Raw genomic sequence first — 18377 nt, 5'->3', positions numbered from 1 at the left:
ATAAATTCCGGGTTTTTTCTTACATTGTTATAGATTATATGCATGTTGTAAATTGTTGGTTAAAACCCTAGTTTATAACAGCCAAGTATAATGTCTTGATCACATATGTTTGGGAACTTATTTGAGCTTCTATAGGTTGACTTAAGCATCTAGGTTGAGCCAAAGGGATCATTGAACTCACTCTCTTGAAATTATACCAGAGTTCACCTAAAACCCTAATTATTGCATACCTATTTTTGGGTGAAATCTGTTGTAGAACCCTTAGAGGGCATTTAGCTTAAGTCAAATTGGGTTATTTGATCCCTACAATCTACTAGGGAAGCATCCCTTGTGGTGGATTTTATCCAACTATAGAAACGAGGGAGTTGTTGTTGAGGTGACAATGGTAGCTCTCTCATTGTTGCACCCAATCTAGGTTGCTTAATAAGACGTTCCACTGAGGTGCTAGATTTTGCAGTAACAAGGCCCACTGAAAATATTTTTATATTTTGAGGAGATTGAATCCCCATAGCAATTGAGGAACTCTACAACTTCGAAATACATTTTTGGTTGTTTCTTTTTTTTTGACATATTGTGAGTGTTCCATTGTTTAACGTTGTAATATGAAGTTTGTCTTCCACAACAAAGTTCTAATTGATTAGCAACCAACCTACATATCTAGGCTTGAAAATAGTTCTTGATTTATATATGGCTCGATGCTGAGTTAGGCAGTGTTGGTTGGTGTAGGTACAAGTATGAGGATGATACTTTTGAAATGAGGGTGTAGTGGGGAAAGTGCAAGCACACACATAGATGTCATTTTTATTTTTATATTTTATTTGTATTTAGGTGAATCGACAACTGGGTCGATCTCGTACTTTTGTGACATGGGGTCAATTTTAACTGCTACCATTATAACCTAAGTCACCGGGTTTGGCGAATTTAATCCTTAAGATTTGGAATTCGTTGAATCTCAAAGCAATTCGAACAAATTCCTTTTTGTCGCCGAACTTCCTGCCAAACACGAACTTGTGACATACTTGCAAAAAATCGATTGAATTCGGTAAATTCGCTAGAAATTTGATGGAGTTCATTTTAAGGGTTTTTTGTTTTGGCGTTTTCCAGGGTTGATAATTATAAAAAATAAAATTGGTAAAAACTTAGGCGGGCGCAAAACTCTCATCTCGCACTCGACCATTGACTCTCACCACTACTGTCTGCACAATCATCCTTGGACCCTCAGTGATCACTCGATCCCTCATGCATCCAGACTCTCACACTCGACGCTCGAGTCTCGACTCTCCACTCTTCACTCATCTCGGCTCTCGAGTCTCCACCCTGCAACCACAGGTTGCGTTTTGTTTTATATGCTTGTCACTGTTAGCAATAACCGATGTTAATGAGAGTGGACATAAATAGAAGAGAGCAGGTGAGGATTTTTCTTGGCATTAGTGTTTCATGTCAATAATTCTCAACATGAACACTCCATTAAAATTTGACAAATCTAATAATAGTAATTGGAAACACTAGTGGATGTGGAGATTTCTAGGATTTGTAACCCGTGTGTTGATTTGTGGAACATAAATGTGGCTCACACTATGATCTCTCGTAATTTTGTTGCAATATTCCTCATTAATTTAAAGAGCATTGTAATTTGTGACAAGCATATGGTGTATGGTTAAAAACTTAAATGTCATGACAAATAACCAACTACACTGAACTCCTTAATATCATAATTTATTAAGAAAATACTTTCGGTAGTAATCACATAGGAGAAGTTTTGCTGACGCGTTTCGAACCATCCAGTGTGGTTCATCATCAGGACAAGATGAAGAGGCAGATCATGGCACCAGATTAAATAGAGAGCAATGTAGAGACCCTTAATAAAATTAACGACTATAATAAACAACTAGTTTTTGAAAAATAATATTTTAATATATAACATCAATTACTAAGATCAAATTATATTAAATAAAATCTAATATTAAGTTATGGTTTGATATATAGTTGAATAATTAGATTAAAAAAAATTAAAAATTAAAAGCCAAACTTAAAACAAGAAGCTAAGGCCCTAAAAATAATTAAGTTCGTGTCTTGTTAGGTAGCCTAGATGACACCTGGATCCTTGTTGAGTTGGTGTCTTGGCAGGTAGCCTAGGTGACACATGGATCCTTGTTGAGTTAGTGTCTTCGCGGGTAGCCTAGATGACACTTGGATCCTTGTTGAGTTGGTGTCTTGGTAGATAGCCTAGGTGACACCTAGATCCCTTGATGGGTGGATACCTTGGCAATTAGCCGAGATGGTTTCAAGATCTCTAACATTGTATATGTTGATTGTAATACTCTTCTTAGAACATTTCAATTTGAGAATAACCTTGTACCAACTGTGTGAATGCCTCCCTAGTCAAGAGGGAGTGTTGAAATATGTGACTAGGTTTGGTATTCATATTGTCATTATACATATTTCATAATATACTTATTTACAATTGTAAAAAGAATATTATTTTCAAGCATGAGTTTCATGCTTCTTTTGATTGGTCATCTAGGTTAAGCGTGTTCTTCATGCTTCTAGAATTTTTTCATTATCTTGAGTCAATATATTAATTTGTATAAGACCCATTTGGGCATATTGTAATATGTAAAGAAACTGATTTTTGAATCTAGGAAGTCAAGCGAACCTCCAAGCATAAGTTGGCCCCAAGACAAGATCAAGTTGACCTAAAATGAAGGGCTATTTGACTTATTGTGAAGGATATAAGTAAGAAAGAACTTCAACTCATTTGGGAGATGTAGATGCAAGCAATTTGATTTGTTTCGAATGGAAAACTAGAAGAATATCAAATAGAAAAAGGATGAACGAATAAGAAGAGACTGAACGAATAAGAAGTTTGACTTAATCAGTCCACACGTATGAGAAAGACTGGAAATCTATGCGAGTTACAAGGTCGAAGACTACAAACAGAGTTGTAGACTTAAATCAAGAGGCCAAAATCTTGACTTATGAGAAAGACTGGGAATTTGTAGGAATTTACAGGGTAAGTTCCTCAGACAGAACACCAAAAGGACACCGCTCACAACCAGATTGCAGATCAATACACCAGTATTTTGACGTGGTTAAAACCCTCAAAGAGGGAAACCGTCCACGGCCTGAGCCAACGCGGCCACTTCAGGCAATTTATTAATAAAAGAATGAAAATTTACATATGTTTCTCTCATGCACGGATTACCCTACAAATGACCCTCCATGCGCTTTAAATAGAATTCATGGACCAATCGGGTGTCAAGCCACGGATCAAGTGTCGGTAATACCGAGGAGAGAATGCACCGTCAGATCACTACATATCGTGACCGTCGGATTGTAAGTTACAAAATGTACAACGGTAAAGAAACACACTTTACCTAACTCTATACCTAACTCTACACTAGACCAAGTTGTACTTAACTATTTCCTATGTGTCGGAATATCCTAACATCCCCCCTTAAGAACAACTTGGGATAGGATTGAAGGATTTACAAATATGACACAATAGGAGAAGGAAGGAGGCACTAGAGCCTATCCCCCCTTAGTGACAACTTCCTGAACTCCAACCATAAATCGAAGTTTAGTGAACTTCGCCTCTGTGAGAGCCTTTGTGAAGATGTCTGCAACTTGATCATCTGTTGAACAATATTGCACTTCAAGAACATGGTCGTGAATGAGCTTTCTGATGAAGTGCATGTGCAGTTCAATGTGTTTGCTGCGCTGATGTTGGACTGGATCTTTGCATAGCTGAATGGCACTTTGATTATCACACCAAAGTGTAGTCGGATGCTACTGCTGAAGGCCAAATTCTGACAGGATCTGACGAAGCCACAAGGCTTCCTTACTAGCTTCTACGGCACCACGATACTCTACTTCTGCTGATGAAAGAGAAATGGCAGCTTGTTTCTTACAAGCCCATGTAATAGGTCCTGAACCAAGAGTGAACACATAACCGGCAGTAGACTTCCGATCATCAGGGTCACCAGCCCAATCGGACTCAGTGAAACCAACCAATAGAGGAGCTGCTTCGGCACTGTAATGAATCCCAAACTGAACTGTACCTCGAACATAACGAAGTATTCTTTTAGCTGCTTTCCAATGACTTTCACGGGGGTTTTGCATGAACCGAGCAACAAGGCCAACAGCAAAGGAAAGGTCAGGACGAGTATGGGTTAGATACAAAAGTTTTCCTACAAGTTGACGGTATAAGGTAGCATCAACTTCAGGAGAGGTACAAGTAACTGAAAGTTTGACTCCAGACTGAAAGGGAGAAGGGGCTGGCTTATAGTCTTCCATGTGAAAATGACGTAGAATATGACAAGCATACTTGGACTGGGAAAGGGAAATACCCTCCTTGGATTGCAAGACTTGAAGACCGAGAAAATAGTGTAAGTGTCCTAAGTCTGTCATTTCAAATTTCCTTTTAAGGCTAGACTTCACATGGTTTATAAGGTTGGGATCACTACCAGTAAGGATAAGATCATCAACATAAAGAACAAGGATGATAAGAGAGTTGCCCACTTTCTTGGTGTAGACAGTATTGTCAGAATGACACCTAGAAAAGCCAGATTCTAAAAGAAAGCTATCCATTTTGGCATACCAAGCCCGAGGAGCTTGCTTGAGACCATAAAGGGATTTCTTAAGTCGACATACAAGGCTGGAGTCTGTTTGTATGAAGCCAATGGGTTGTTCCATATAGATTTCTTCATGCAAGTCCCCATGCAAGAAGGCAGATTTAACATCCATCTGATGGACTTCTCATTTGAAAGAGGCAGCAAGGGAAAGAACAAGGCGGATAGAGTTCATTTTGGCAACAGGGGAGAAGGTTTCGGTGTAGTCAATGCCTTCAACCTGTGAAAAACCTTTAGCAACAAGACGAGCTTTATGTTTATCAACTTTCCCATCTGGTCCATACTTGGTTCTGTAAACCCATTTGCATCTGACAAGTTTTCGTCCCTTTGGTAGAGGAACAAGATCCCATGTATCATTTGCCAATAATGAATGATATTCTTCATTCATAGCTGCTTCCCAATCTGGATGGCCTGAAGCCTCTGCAAAGGTGTCAGGATCATAATTTACTGGAGCTTGAGCCAGTAAAGAAGAGGCTCTCTCGAACTGAGAACGTGTACGTCGCTGATCTGTAGGATCACCGGCAAGATCACCTGCTGCATCTCGAGTAGCACGAACCCATTTTGGAAGCTCAGGGGCTGAAGGAGGATCCTGAGATGGCGGGGGAGGATTGTCATCCTCACTTTCATCATCTGAAGAAGAAATGTTTTCAAAAGTAGAAGAGATAGGGAGAGGTGGCACAACCGCCGGACTAGGCTCGCAGGCCGATATATTTTCATCAAATTTTACATCTCTTCTAATGATAACATTTTTGGACTTAAATGGAATAAGTCTATAGCCTTTGACATCTTCAGAATATCCAACAAAAGTACATTTTTCACTCTTAGGTTCTAAAGCTTTATGCTTTTCATCTGGAATATGGGCCCACGCTTCACTTCCAAAAACACGAAAGTGACTTACATCTGGTTTGATTGAGCTCCATGCTTCTTCTGGAGTGATATTCTTTAAAGCCTTAGTAGGAGTGCGATTTATTATGTAATTTGCACAGTTAATTGCTTCTGCCCAAAAACTAAGACCAAGTCCTTTAGATTGTAGCATACAATTAGCCATTTCCTTTAAGGTGCGATTCTTCCTTTCAGCTACACCATTTTGTTGTGGAGTATATGGAACAGTATGTTGCATTTGAATTCCATTCTCAGTGCAATAGTTGATGAATGTGTTTTTAACATATTCTCCGCCATTATCAGATCTTAACTTAAGAATTTGATGTCCAGATTGTTTTTCAACAAAGGCCTTGAAGGCCAAAAAAGTGTTAAATACTTCACTCTTGAGTTTTAAGAAGTATACCCAAGTGCGTCTGGAGAAATCATCAATGAAAGTTAAGAAATACTTGCAGCCAGAGAATGACACAACTGGAAGTGGACCACATAAATCACTATGCACAAGCTGTAAAGGGGCTGAGGCGTGCCAAGAGGCACGTTTTTCAAAACTGTCCCGATGATGTTTTTCGAGTACACATCTGGAACAAACACCATCTCTGCAAGATACCATAGGAAGACCTGTCACCATATTTTCTTTACATAGATGCTGAAGGGAGCGATAGTTTAAGTGACCAAATCGCTCATGCCAAAGTTTGCTCACTTCATCGTTATGAGCAACAAATACTGAGGGAAGATTTGATGACCCAAAGTTGTGAAACTTATACAACCTTGTGGAATCATCAGCAATGCCAGTAGCCAAAATCTGTTTAGGATCTCTTAAGTCCTTGATTACAACATCATGAGGTGAAAATTCAACAATTTTACCTTCACCTGAATGAGTTATCTGATATACAGATAGAAGGTTGCAGGATAAGGTTGGAACACATAATACATCATTAAACTGACCATTGTCTAGATGAACAGTTCCAGTCCCTACAACATTAAGAGATCTATCATCACCAACATATATATTTTTGGTGTTACAATCATTTAAAGAAGAAAACATGGCTTTGTTTTTGGCCATGTGATAAGAAGCTCCAGAATCAATGAGCCACTCATGAGAATGAGAAGAAGAAGATACATTTAATGCATAGCCAGACCGAGATGCTTGACAACCACATGCAGAAAGTGCCATTCCTGAAGATGAAGTTGAAGTTGAAGATTGCCCCAAATGGATGTTATGCTTCTTCATTACTGCTTCCAAGGCTTCCATCTTCTTAAAGCATTTTGATTCTAAGTGGCCATCTCGATTACAAAAATTGCAATGTCTATCAGTCTTCTTCCCTTTGTTTTTATTTGTCTTATCATTTTGTTGAAATGATTTTTCATTTTGGGGCTGAAATTGCTTAGGACCCTTGTTTGGTTTAGAACCATTCTTTTTAGGATATGACTTCTTAGGATTCTTTGAATTTGGTTGCTGCTGGGCTGCTAATACTTTCTTGGAAGAGTTTCCAAGATTAAGAAGACCAAGGTGTAAGAGTTTTTCTTGTTCTCTTATTAAAGAATCACAAAAGAGTCAAAGGAAGGGGACTTGTAGTCTGTTCCTTGAGAAATGAAGGCTTCTCTTGTAGAATGGAAGGTGGAAACAAACACAGAGTAGGCTGGTCCCAACTTTGTAAGAATGGAATAGATAAGATTACTATCTTCTTTCTTAACTTTAACACCTTCCAAAAGATATCTAAGGGTCTTGAACTTGGACAAGAAATCTTCAATGCAAGAAAAATTATTAGGGTCCAATGTAAGCAACTCATTTTCAAGTTGATGGGCTCTAATTTTATTTTTAATCCCAAAAACTTTATTGATTTGTTTCATTGCTTCATCAGGAGAATCAATTTCTGCAATATGGAATCTAAGATCTGGAGAAATAGACATCCCTATCAATCCACGTGCTTGATCTTGCCTATTTTCCCATTTAGCAGCGTTATCTTCATCCTTCGGTTTCTTTTCTTGGCCTGAGGCTATTCTGAAGAGACCTTTACTTCTAAGTAAATCCTCAATGTAAGCCAACCATTGGAAGTAGTTGGTGCCGTCAAGGGTAACTTGGTATTGACTTTCCATTTCAATGGAAAATGAAGCTAAAGATGCTGAAAATAAGTGTTCCAATGGATAGATCTCGAAAAATTAGGCTGGTTTAAAAAAAACGGCTTCCGGATGAAGAAGTTATGGCTTTTTGAAAAAAAGTTGTTGAAGTTGCCGACGAAGTGCGGGAATGTGCGGAAATGAAAAAAGTCCGCCCCCACAAAATGGAGACTTGAACCCAAGACCTCTACTCTCTTAAAATAGCTTTGAACCAATTGATCTATACAAAAAATTTGAGAGAGAGAGAGAGAGAGAGAGAGAGAGAGGGGGGTGCTTTGGGTTGCGTGCTTGCTTTGAGAAAGCTCTTTTTCCCTACAAAACTAAAAACACAAAACCCAACATGGACATGCAAAGAAAACGAACCTTATGGCTCGAAGTTAGCTTTAGCCGAAAAACTAAATATTTTCAAAAATAAACCTTGCGGCTCAAAGTTAGCTTTGGCCGGAAACTAAATATTTTCCTCAATGTTTCTGATTTTCCGAGATCACCCTAAGGCGCAGGGAAAAGAGCATACGCATGAGAAAAATCCTTCCTTTCTGTTTTTGATTTGCCCAGATCGCACAGAGTCGCAGGGCAAAGAGCATACGCAGAAATGAAAGGTATAGATCCGGTAATAAAAAGGCTAAATAAACCGAAACCGAAATAAACAGAGAGAAAATAACAGTAAACTGCAAATAAACACTGTATACCTCCAGATCTTAAAAATGACGCAGCTAGGGCTACCGGAAACCTTTTCGCGTGAAACGAAAGGGGTTCCTCACTGGAACAGATGCTCCGAACACAACAGAGCAGTGCTCTCGGCCCGAAAGCAGTCAGAAACAGCAAATCTAGGAAACGGCAGTCGGATGCAGTTCTACCGGCTTCAGATTTGGATCACCAACGGACGCGGCCCTCAAATAGCTCTGATACCATGTAGGAATTTATAGGGTAAGTTCCTCAGACAGAACACCAAAAGGACACCGCTCACAACCAGATCGCAGATCAATACACCAGTATTTTGACGTGGTTAAAACCCTCAAAGAGGGAAACAGTCCACGGCCTGAGCCAACGCGGCCACTTCAGGCAATTTATTAATAAAAGAATGAAAATTTACATATGTTTCTCTCATGCACAGATTACCCTACAAATGACCCTCCATGCGCTTTAAATAGAATTCATGGACCAATCGGGTGTCAAGCCACGGATCAAGTGTCGGTAATACCGAGGAGAGAATGCACCGTCGGATCACTACATATCGTGACCGTCGGATTGTAAGTTACAAAATGTACAACGGTAAAGAAACACACTTTACCTAACTCTATACCTAACTCTATACCTAACTCTACACTAGACCAAGTTGTACTTAACTATTTCCTATGTGTCGGAATATCCTAACAGAATTTATGCAAGTTACAGGACCGAAGATTACAGACCAAGTTGCAAACTCAAATCAAGAAGCTGAAAGTTATGCAAATTGGATGGACTTTAACTTTCGTTGACTATAGCGAACTTGGAGTTTTCAGGAAATGATCTTTTGGTAGGCTGACTTGATGCTTGAAGGAGGCTTGACTTTAATGTTTGGGTCTTGGAGGTCTCATTTTGACATGGTTCAATAAGAAGGAGATTGTTTGGGTTTTCCCCAAGTTGTGGGGTTTTGCCTTGGCGTAGAGCCTATATCTTGTGTCTATTGTCCCTTGTGATCTTCATGTTTATATTTTGATAATTGCTTGATGAAAAGGAACACAAATAATTTAATAAGAAGCCAACAAAATTCACAACTCTCATGTGAAGGAGAATCAATAAGCATCTACATCTACTGTGATTTTCCAACACCTTCCAGCTGCTAGGCTTTCACACAAGTAACCTGCTCTGATACCAATTGATGGAAACTTGACAAAATTGAGATTGGGGGGGGGGTGAATAAGCTTAGTACAGTGATGGACCTTAAATTTCTTTTCTTTTAACTGATTAAATGAGCAATTTAATACATTATGAACAATAAATTTAATATGTGAACAACGAGAAATATATGAACCAAAACATCACATCAACACATAAAAGCATCACATATGAACACCAGAAATAAGCGGAAACCCATAAAGGGAGAAAACCACCACTGTTATTGTTGTGACGCAAAGGCAAGCTCCGACTCCCTTATTACATCTGATTTTCTGTAGACTCCAGCCTAGAGGATGCTGCTACCTCGATTTTTCTACAAGCTACAACTTACAAGGTGTTAAGTTATGCTATGTTCTATGCTTAGAGCAGTTTACTTATCTTTCTTATTATTATCCACAGATTAGCAATCACATGTACATAAAGTAAAGTGCAGATAGAACATTAAACGATCGATAGAAAACAAGCCAAGACAAGAGACACAAGATGTGGCGGTTAGCCCGGGACAAACCCCAATGTGGGGAAACCCTTTGATCAAATCTTCCTTTATTTTCAATAATTCAGCAGAGAGAAATAGTACATAAATCTGATTTACATCAGCAGCAGCAAACCCTAGATTAGCCAAACGAGGGCAGATAACATCTTGCAAACCGACCATCGGATCGGCTTGATTCCTTCACCAAAAAATGTGGCCTTCAGAGGAGAGTCAGTTCCATCTACAATGCAGTTCTGAGAGAGAGTCTAATGGTCAACGCTGGTCAAACTTTCGATCTGCAGTTGCAGCCCTAAATTCTGCGTCTTCCTTCCACATGTGTGAGAGAAGAGTCTCTTTCTGCGCAGTAGGAGAAGAGCCTCTTTTCTGCGCAGGAGAGAGAGAGAGAGATGTGATGAGATGAGTGAGTCCAAATGAGGAAAAGACCTCCTGTATTTATACACAACTGTTGATGATTGAATAGATGCGATTGTTGGGCTTCTGAGCCTACATGAGTTGCTGGTCGGCTTGATAATTATTCCATAATCAAAATAAATTCATATCTCCATAAATACTTATCGGAATTGGATGATCTTTAGATCAATCCTACACCTCTCGACGAGAGGAATCTAATAAAAATATTATCAGCCATGAATAAGATGATCCACATGGAGTTTGGCCCTAGTTGCCAATTTTAACACTCTCTCTCAACTAGGGAGAACTCCATCAGCAATTCGTTTGTCGGTCGCTACTATTCATCCATCAAATGCATTGCCCTGTACAGCTTGACCCTTGCGCTGCGCTGCTCTATTTTGCCTGCTCTGCGCTGTTCTGTTCTGCCTTGTTCTGATCTGCTCTGCTCTGCTTTGTCCGAATTATGGAGAGGAAGAAATGATCGAGGATGTATCATACCATCCTCCACTGACTTAAAGTCAGTCTTAGAGTGTGTACCACTGGTCCCAGACCAGTCCTCAACCAACCTGAAGTCAGTGTCATAGTGGGTACAACTTCTACCACCGGTCCCAGACCAGTATCAGTGATCCCAGCTCAATGAAGGTCATCCTAGCATAGGGAGTATGGTAGATACAACGATGCGTCCATCGGTACTACTATGGTCGCTATCCTCGTTTCCCTGCTCATTGATTAGATGAGAGGTACTTCCCATGAGTCCCAGACTGCATGGGTAGGATGCCTCGACAGGAGAACTAATCAATCCTGTCCTCACAATAGAACTAATCATCCTGCTACACAATTGTCATGGAGAACACATCATCCAGGCCTCACAGGAGAACTAATCATCCTGCTACATAATCGTCATGGAGAACACATCATCCAGACCTCATAGGAGAGCTAATCATCCTGCTACATAATCGTCATGGAGAACACATCATCCAGACCTCATAAGAGAGCTAATCATCCTGCGACATAATCGTCATGGAGAACACATCGTCTAGATCTCACAGGAGAACTAATCATCCTGCTACATAGTCGCCACGGGGTGTTACATGGAAAGTTTTGATTCTTTTACCCTGTGGTCATATGTTGCTCCAAGAAGTACCCCGCACCCCCTCGAAGCTACAAGAGCTCCATACATCATACAAGACCCTCATCAGAGGGTTTCTGAACGACACCAAGTCGTTCTCGGAAAGTCAAAAATTTGACCTTTCCTAAGGGCTTTGTCAGAATGTCGGCGACCTGTTCATCTGTACCGATATGTTGGAGCCTTATAGCTCCTTGCCGCACCATATCTCGAATATAGTGGTACCTGATATCAATATGCTTGGAGCGATCATGAAATACGGGATTCTCTGACAAATGAATCCCACTCTGGTTGTCACATAGGATCACGGTGGTATCCAATGTAAATCCAAACAACTCACTGAAGAGCTTTCGCAACCACACTGCCTCACCGAAGGCCATGCTAGCAGCAATATACTCTGCCTCGACGGTGCTCAGAGCCACCGACTTTTGCTTCCTGCTCATTTAGGATATCGAAGCAAATCCCAAGGAGAAACAACACCCAGAAGGTGCTCTTACGATCCACTACACTGCCTGCCCAATCAGCATCAGTGTATCCAAGTAGTCTCACATCTCCGACAGTGTATCTTAGCCCATATGTAATTGTGCCACGAAGATATCTTAACAGATTCTTAGCACCAATCCAATGTATGTGATGAGGTTCAACCATATGTTGACTTAATGTGTTGACTGCAAAGCATATATCTGGACGGGAGTTCACTAAGAACATTAATGCTTCGACGAGTTGCTGATACTCGGTAGCATTTTGTAAAACAGGTCCAGCAGCACTACCGCTTAACTTCTTGAAGTCAAGCTCCATCGGGGTAGTTACAGGCTTGCAGTCTACCATACCGAATCTTTCCAATATCTTCACCACATATTTTCCTTGAGATAGGAAAATTTCCCTTGGCTTCTGCCAGACTTCAAGTCCTAGGAAATAGTGCATCAGTCCTAGGTCCTTCATTTCAAATTCAGAAGCCAACTCCCTCTTACATTTGTGAATGAGAGGGTTTGCACCTGTTAGAAAGAGGTCATCCACATACAACACCAGTATGAGAGGTTTGTCATCTTCAACCTTAAAGTAGAGGTTAGGATCGACTTCACTCCTAGTGAATCCCAGCTTCATCAAGTAGCTATTGATCCTCTTATACCATGCTCAGGGTGCTTGCTTCAGCCCATAGAGAGCCTTCTTCAACCTGCATACATGAGATTTTTGATCATAAATCTCAAATCCTTCGGGTTGCTCCACGTAGACCTCTTCTTTGATTGAACCATGCAAGAACGCGGTCTTGACATCCATCTGATGTAGGTTCCATCCTTGTGAAGCCGCAAGGGCTATGATCGAGCGGATGGTGGTATATCTGGCAACAGGTGCAAATATCTCGTCATAGTCTATACCTTCCTTCTGGGAGAAGCCACGAGCGACAAAACGAGCCTTATATTTTTCCGTACTTCCATCTGCTGCATGCTTTATCTTGTAAAGCCATTTAGAAGTGACAACTGTCTTGTCCTGGGGTTTGGGAACTACTTCCCAGACATCATTCTTCATAATAGACTCATATTCTTCGGTCATAGCATCCTTCCATACTTGATGCTTGACGACATCTGAGAATGATGAAGGCTCATTTTGTATGATCGTGCTCATGATGGTCAGGTATCCCTGATACCTGTTGGGTTTCTTACTTTCACGGAAGGTTCCTTGGGGTGTAGTGTGTCCTTCAGCATCATCGAGTAGCCCCCTAAGCCAAGAGGGCCTCTTCCTAGAAGAGGAAGGCTCAGGTGGATCAATAGGATCCATGGGTTCTTCCACATTAGGCATTGTTTCATCATCCTTTTCTTTCGGTTCCCTGGTGTCAGCTTCTTGAGAGCTCCTCAAAGTCGGAAGATTGTCCACCTTGCTGAGAGCCATATCTTCATCAAAGGTGACATCATGACCAATCACGACTTCCCTTTGACCGGCTACATAGATTCTATAGCCCTTAGTATTTTCACCATAGCCCACGAAGATTCCTTTCTTTCCAGATGCACCCAATTTATTCCTTTTCTCTTTTGGCACGTGAAAATATATAGGGCTTCCAAAAATTCTAAAATGAGATACGCCAAGTTTCTTATCGGTGAACATTTCTTTAGGAGTCTTTGAACCCAATGCTTGATGAGGGCATCGGTTTTGTACATATATGGCGGTGTTTGCAGCTTTGGCCCATAGAAACTTTCGAAGTCTCTGATCATGGAGCATGGCACGGACAACTTCCACAATTGTATGGTTCTTCCTTTCCGCCACACCATTCTGTTCAGGAGTATATGGTGTAGTAGTCTCCCTCTTGATGCCAGCCTCTTTACAAAAGTCATGAAACTCGTTAGATTCATATTCAATCCCATTATCAGTCCTTAAGATCTTGATCTTCTTTTCGGTTTGATTCTTGATCAAGGCTTTGAAGTGTCGAAACCAAGAGAACACTTCATCCTTCTTTTTCAAGAAGTATATCCAAGTCTTTCGAGAATAGTCATCTGTAAAAGTAAGGTAATATGAATATCCTCCCAAGGAGTTCACAGGCATCATACCAGATATGTTTGAGTGAACCAGTTGTAATATATCAGAGGTCTTGCTTTGGCTTGAGGGGAATGGTCCCCTTTTGAGCTTTCCTTCGGCACATCCCAGACATACACCTTCTTTCTCTACTCGGAATTCGGGCATCCCTGTTACCATTTGTCTTACATCGGGTAGAGCTTTATAATGAAGGTGGGCAAACCTCCGATGCCAAAGTTCGGACTGAAGAGATGTGTCACAAGACATGACACCTAGCGGACTTCCACCGACCTGATATAATGAATCAACTCGAAACCCAAGAGTGAAGGCATCTTTAACATTATTTTTCCATATACGTACCTTGCCATCGCTAAAGGTCACCTTGTAGCCTTTGTCTTCCATTGCTGAGATGGACACCAGGTTCTTTTTGAGGTCAGGTACATATAATACATCCTGTAAGTGGATCGTATTACCTTGATTCAATTTAAGAGAGACATTGCCTACACCTTTCACGGGATATTTCATATTATCTCTGAGGACAATTTCCAGGTTAGTTTCTTTCTCTATCAGATTATGGAGAACTTCTTTGTAACCAGTGAAGTGCCTTGAGGCACCACTATCAATGAGCCAAATTCCCATTGAGTCCGAAGGAGCAAAGGTAGATAGAGCAACTGGTAGATAATATTCATCCTGCTTATTATCAACAGTGTTGGATTCATACCTGGAATTTCTAGCCTTCTTGAATGGTTGTCCTCTTCCTTGATTTCCAGCACTCCTTTTACCTTTGCTATTAGATTTGCCATTCCTTTGATTGCCATGAGAGGGATTTTGATCATCGTCCCGGTGTGAGTCCCTTCTATTAGGGCACTCCCTTGCATAGTGACCTGCTTTATCGCAAATGTAACATCGTCCTTTTCTTCCACCCTTAGGTCCAGCCTTTCTTTTTGATTTAGTCCCAGAATTATTTCTTTTCTTAGTATGAGAAGAAAACGCAGCAGGAGGACTTTTAGGCATGGGCATTTCTTGCTCTTCTACCCTTGTTTCTTCTTGAATGCGTCTAGCCATTAATTCCTGGAAACCAAGAGTTACATCATTGTTCAGAAGAGTAGTCCTGAACATGTACCATTCGGATGGTAATCCTCCAAGAGTCGTGAGTGCCATTTCCCTATCAGTAATAATCTCCCCAATAGATAGGAGATCGTTCTTGATCTCGGTGATTCTTAAGAAGTATGCTTGCATACTCTCATCTTTGCCCTTCTTAATTTCCTTCAGCTTATTTCTAAGAAACAAGACTTGATTTGCATCATTAACTTTAAATAAACTCACTAGTCTATCGTAGATTTCCTTGGAGGTGTTCAGGTCAGAGATGTAGGCCACCAAGCGCTTGTCGATAGAGTCCTGGATGATCTTCTTTGTTTTGACTTCGCCGGTTTTCCATTTGTTCCTAGCAGCAACGGGTGCATTTGATGGAGGCTCAACAATATTGCCTCTCACATGGTCCAACACTCCTTGATCTTCTAAGGTTAGATCGAGAGACATCTTCCATCCGTGATAGTCAGCTTTCTCATGGAGCTTGTCTTCGGCAGGGAAGAGTGTTGAGGACCCCATAGTTCTTTTAGGATAGCCTTGCCAATCTTCTCTTCGTTGATTGCTCTTGCTCTTGCTCGGGCTTTGTCTTCACCTCAGCTCCGATACCATTTTAAGTTATGGTATGTTCTATGCTTAGAGCAGTTTAATTATCTTTCTTATTATTATCCATAGATTAGTAATCACATGTACATAAAGTAAAGTGCAGATAGAACATTAAACGATCGACAGAAAACAAGCCAAGACAAGAGACACAAGATGTGGCGGCTAGCCAGGGACAAACCCCAATGTGGGGAAACCCTTTGATCAAATCTTCTTTTATTTTCAATAATTCAGCAGAGAGAAATAGTACATAAATCTGATTTACATCAGCAGTAGCAAACCCTAGAACAACCAAAGTAGGGCAGACAATATTTTGCAAACCAATTGTTGGATCGGCTTGATTCCTTCACCAAAAAAATGCGGCCTTCAGAGGAGAGTCAGTTCCATCTACAACGCAGTTCTGAGAGAGACTCTGATGGTCAACGATGGTCAAACTTCCGATCTGCAGTTGCAGCCCTAAATTCTGCGTCTTCCTTCCACAGGTGTGAGAGAAGAGTCTCTTTCTGCGCAGTAGGAGAAGAGCCTCTTTTCTGCGCAAGAGAGAGAGAGAGAGAGATGTGATGAGATGAGTGAGTCCAAATGAGGAAAAGGCCTCCTGTATTTATACACAACTGTTGATGATTGAATAGATGCGATTGTTGGGCTTCTGAGCCTACATGAGTTGCTGGTCGGCTTGATAATTATTCCATAATCAAAATAAATTCATATCTCCATAAATAATTAGAATCGGATGATCTTTAGCAAAGAAGAGGAAGGATCGAAGAAGAAGGAAGAACAAAGTCTACAAGCCGAATTTCTGTCTCTAATACCTCACACGTGCGAATTACAGCTAGGATTTCTGCAGCTACAAGAACGAAAAATCTGATCTCTCAAGAAGGACCTTTACCTCTTCAACACTGATCTCTGCTACATAATGCATCTCACAGAACCATAATACATCAAGCTATAATAAGCATCAACATCATCACAACATATATGCAAGCATCCTCAACTTTGCAATCTTAGCAACATTGCAACATAGCATGATAACATACGAAAAATAACCATAATAACCATAGCATCAAGTTTACGTTTAACATAGCCTCTGCAACATACCTTGCTTGTCCTTTGCCATCAATGACAACAATGCCAACACTTTTGCACTGGTGCATGCCAGTCACAATGGGATGTGCCTGGATTGTTATATGGTAATCTTCAAATCTGCAAATTAAAGCCAGTGGATAGAAAACATAAAATATGTTTTGAACCTTGACAGTTAGAAATCTGTCAAAAAACAGATTGATGCTAAATGAAATCGCTAGCAAAATTTCCCTTTAAAGAACAATTGTTAAAAATGTGAGTCGACAGCGAGAAAGAAAGTGCTTGCAAGTGATTAAAGAATCAAAGCACAAGACATAGAACAATGCTTTAAACCTGCAATGAAAATAACAAATTCTTGACAGGAGTTGAAATTAGGCATTAATATCTTTCTTTTGTATTGATAAAAGAGCTGGTTGCACTACAAAGACCGAGCAACAAAACAAATCTGTTGATATATCCTTTCTGACTAAGAAACCTGTTAGAAAAATAAGAGATAATACTGTTGCTCTGCTAGGAAAATGGCACCCTTTGAATCAAGCCTTTGCTCTCCTTTTATCATTGCCTTGGTGATACATTCTAGGTTCTTGTCCTCATGCAAGTTCTAGAAGAAAGCTGGGAGTGTAAAGCAAATGGAAGAGAGATAGTGTGTTAGAGTGGGGATCAAACTAGTGACAGAAATAGTTAAGAGGATGAAAAGAGGAGTCATCATGAGTGAGGTGGCGAGAAGTGGAGTAATAAGGAGTTATGAGAGTGTGAAACTTGCATGAGAGTGGAAAGACGAGTTAACACAAAAGGAGGATGAGTTAAGCACATATGCTTAAGTCAACTTGGCATGTGACCCAATTAACTGAAGGAAATTTTCGTTGGGGATATCATCAACTGACAATTCTTCTAACTAAGGCATGTGTTCAAGATATCTTCAGCTTCGTGCATGCATCCCAATCACATTAATATATGTGTGCACCTCAAGATGCGAAATGTCACTCTAAAGAAGCCATGTGTCACTAGAGGAAGGTTGTGATATGTCACATTTTGGAATTTTCTCATGTCACTCATGCCCGCAGTTGCTAAAAATAGGAACTCTTTAGATAACCCTCGATATTATAATTATTTGTCTCGATTTCTTGGGAGGAATCCAAAGATGAGCTCAACACTGACATGCAAGCAACTGTAACTCAAAATGCTTAAAAATAATCTCTATCATGACAAGCTTATGTGCATCCTTCCTCCAAAATAGGAATAAGATCAATTAGATGACCTCGTGCCTAGAACTTTGCAATGCAACTAAACTTTGACACATACCAATGCCTGGAATCCAATACTATTTATTAGCAAGATGATGCACGCTGGCCTTTAACCCTCTAGATTTCTAGGAAGCAAATCTCGAGGCTAACAATGCTGAAAACTTAGAATTTTGAAAATTCCCACTATGTAAACATGTGAGCCATAATGATTGAAACTTAATCCGTTACGGTTATGATATTTAGTACTATTCACTTGAGAAAGAATATGAAAAGTTACAAGTGAATATTAATAGCTAAGTTGCACGAAACGGGGAAATGGGTACGAGTTTCCAAAACGGGCACGG

General features: G+C 40.3%; 1 protein-coding gene across 1 annotated transcript in view; it reads left to right on the top strand.

Annotated features, from left to right (window-relative positions):
• LOC149247245 (3'-5'-exoribonuclease family protein) overlaps nt 1-18377 on the top strand; it is a 136196-nt gene that overhangs the window by 94346 nt on the left and 23473 nt on the right. The window lies entirely within an intron of this gene.

This window comes from Pinus tabuliformis, chromosome 7, assembly GCF_031772625.1.
Source record: "Pinus tabuliformis cultivar Carrire ecotype Pingquan chromosome 7, CPIR1, whole genome shotgun sequence".
In the NCBI taxonomy this organism is placed as follows: domain Eukaryota; kingdom Viridiplantae; phylum Streptophyta; class Pinopsida; order Pinales; family Pinaceae; genus Pinus; species Pinus tabuliformis.
The sequence above is the reverse complement of the archived record's forward strand: the minus strand, read 5'-3'. Positions and strand labels throughout refer to the sequence as shown.